The following is a 3,366-nucleotide window of genomic DNA, read 5'->3' as shown; positions in this document are numbered from 1 at the left end:
TACCCAATACCCGTTAAGCTAATCCTAGGGACCCTTCTAGACTTTTTTTGGAACAATAAATAAATAAAAAGACCCTAAGGACCTAAGAGCAATTAGCACAAAAATACACATTTAGACCTAGATCTATATAATAGAGGTAATGCCTAATGTTGGAGGGGACCAAAAATTAGAATCCGCCGCTGAACCTAGAGCTAGACCCCTAAAAATCAACCGCAAATCTCTTTCTTTTTTCAGAAAAACGGCAGCTTCATGCCCAAATTCCACTTTTTCTGATTCTTAAACCATCTTTCCTTTCCATTTGAAGACACACACATATACAGAAGGAGATTAAACAAAGGAAATGGAAGTTTAGCCATCAAATAGCTAAAAATAGCTTTAAACCCAGCTGACTACAAAATGAAAAACAACCTTCTCCCTTTGATTTTTGGATTCATCTCCTTTCTCTCAAAATTCAACTCACACATATAAATACTACACTACTCATAACAAAAGGGGAGGGCACATCGAGTTTTGGTGAAAGTTGAGGTCGACAGTGCATGCCTTTCCGTCGAGGTCTCTATCGCGATTCCATCTTTGGAACAAATCATCAGTTAAAAAATCAAAAGTGAAAGTTTAATATTAAGGTTCTTTTCTTTCTCTGTTTATCAATTAGTATCTGGGTTCTACTTTGTTCTTGCTTCAAAATATTTTTCTTCGGACATGTCTCCTCTCACTTAAGTTTGCTTAAATTTTGTTTGCATTAATCTTGTGTCAGCCTTTTTTTTATCTTTCTTTTATAAAAAAAATGGCACAATTTAGTTTACTGTGTTAATGCATTAGAGGGGTGTCTTTAATAAATATTAAGCAGTAGTAATTTGAGGCCAATTTTTGTCAAAATTAGTGATTTGAATTATGAACTTTTCGTCTATGTTATTAATTTAAAATCATTTAAGAGGTCCACATTGGAATTAGGATGTTAAATAGGTTAACGTTTTACAGGGATCTTGTGTAAATATTTCTTTACAATATTTTCTTCCTTAATTGATGTTTTATTGCTTTTTTTTTTGTAGTTCCTTATTTTATGAGTTAATATTATTTTAATTTATTTGACCAAAGTTGAATATTATCCTTTAGGCATAGAAACTGTAATATGAAGAAGAAAAAGAAGAAGGGGCTAGGGGGTTCATTCAGTTAAATTGGGAAGAATTAGGTTTGTTGATCTTTAGAAATAGTTAGAAATGAGTTTTCCTGCATGTGTTGGATTATGGGGGGTGACATAAAAAATTGCATCTGGGCCAAATAATAAGCTAGTCCAAATATCGATATTGCTACAAGCTAGCCAGCCTTTCCATGAATTATTAACCTCATTTCCTCCATAATATTATTCATTTCTCATGACCCTCGCAAAGTTGAAATGCGTAGTTGCTTTAGGCGCGTTATTTTAAAAAACTAATTTCCTAAACTCGGGTGCGCATTTATGTGACCCAAATCCAAATCCCAACAATGTTAGATAAAATATGTCGTGGACCGCGGGTGCATTTATGTGACGTGGTTCAAGACGTGTTTTAGATGACGTCGAATTTTTTCCTAAAAATTAATTAAATAAAGCGGTTAAAGTTAAAATTGAACTATAAGTTAAAATATGTATAAAAAATAAGATAATAGGCCAATAATAGCAGTTGAGCGACCGTGCTAAAACCACGGAACTCGGGAATGCCTAATACCTTCTTCCGAATTAACAGAATTCCTTACCTGGATTTTTGTGTTCGCGGACTGTAATACAGGGTCAATCTTTTCCTCGATTTGGAATTTGAACCGGTGACTTGAGAAACCATAAATTATCCCAAGTGACGACTCTGAATTTTAAATAAAATAATCCCGTTTCGATTGTCACTTTAATTGGAAAAACTCCTTATACCCTTCCGGGGGTAGAAAAAAAGGAGGTGTGACAATGAGCTCCTCTAATGTGAAGGTACAAATAAGGAATAATTATTCTTGGATATACACACGAAGGCTGCCTAGTTTTTGGTACGTGACATGTTCATATTTATGGCATCTAAAAATGGGAACAATGAAGGTTTTGGGAAGTCATTACCCAGTGCACTTTGTTAATACTACATCCCAAGAATGGTGCCACATAAATTTTATATCAAGATACTGCTGGGGAACACTCGATCTTCATGGCAAACAGGACGTGATCACCTATTCGACAACGATTGCGGACATTTTGGATACAACATGGGAGAAATTCGAGTTACATCTGCAATTAGGGACATCATACCTTCATGTATGATGTATCTGCTGAGACATCAAGATTAGAAGCAGAAAATGTATACAAAAACTGGAGGCCAAGTACTACACTTACAACAAATGCTATGCTAATAACTGCTTGTGCGAGAAGTTATTATGGGACAGATCATGATCTACATTATGCACGGAAGACAAAGTTACGGGGCAATGAGTTATACAGATGCTATCATGGCATGCTTAGTGCTAGTTTTTATTCAAGAACCTTACTACATTATTATATTTCTTTATCATTGGTTAATTAATTCAGAATTTACTATTAGGATTGAGTATTCCTTGCTCAGTTCTGGTAATAGGGGCTATGTAATTACCTTAGCATGTCTTTACATCTTGTAAGACTCTACACTACTTTTGTTTGTTTTGCTTTAGATATTCATAAAAACTAGCCCTAGGCACTTGCCTAGTGTATTATTTAAAAAAAAAATTATCCATCTAAAGTTTCAGTTAAAGACTACTTAAACCAAACATGACAAGAAAGAAACAGAGTGTATAAACTTAAAAAATTTAACAGAATATCCAACGCCTAAAAGGATATTTCGGCAGTGGACTGCCATACTTGTATTGTTCGGATGCATTGTTGGTATCCTATAATTTAGAGCTTAGCAATGTAGTGTATTTGTCTAAAATGCTAAAATAACACCAGTTCTTGAGACTTATCGCTAGCACTTGGTCACTATATACGAAGCGTCTAAACTAGAGACTCCACAGAATGAAAGGCAAGCATTTCATGGAGATATAAAATTGATCTAATATCTAATAACTGTAATACTCTTCCTGTGATTTCCTGAATTTAGGGATTAAAAATTTAATCCTCCTCCAATCTGTAGAAGAAATACTAGATTACACATATTCTTGCAAATTATACCCATTTACACCTAAATTTGGGGATTCATGCATACTCCTCTTTCAAGCCAAAAACAAGAACAAACAGATTCTTACAAAGAATCATGTCCGCTGACCAAAATAATTCAGAAGAGTAGGAAGGGCAGGGTTCGAGAAAGATTAATAAAAGGTAGAAAATAGAGAGGCCACAATTCATAATCTTATTTGCTTAGTTCTGCCTAGCAGTAGCCTTAGAAA

At 34.5% G+C, this 3,366-nt stretch overlaps 1 long non-coding RNA gene across 1 annotated transcript; it reads left to right on the top strand.

Annotated features, from left to right (window-relative positions):
• Nucleotides 1–232: 232 nt before the first annotated feature.
• Nucleotides 233–2,657, top strand: LOC104244811 (uncharacterized). Its single transcript, XR_715586.2, has 2 exons — nt 233–623; nt 1,952–2,657. It is a non-coding gene; the product is annotated as an uncharacterized lncRNA (long non-coding RNA).
• The last annotated feature ends 709 nt before the right edge of the window (nt 2,658–3,366 follow it).

Source organism: Nicotiana sylvestris, chromosome 5 (assembly GCF_000393655.2).
Source record: "Nicotiana sylvestris chromosome 5, ASM39365v2, whole genome shotgun sequence".
Lineage (NCBI taxonomy): Eukaryota > Viridiplantae > Streptophyta > Magnoliopsida > Solanales > Solanaceae > Nicotiana > Nicotiana sylvestris.
This window is presented reverse-complemented; position numbering and strand designations above follow the sequence as displayed.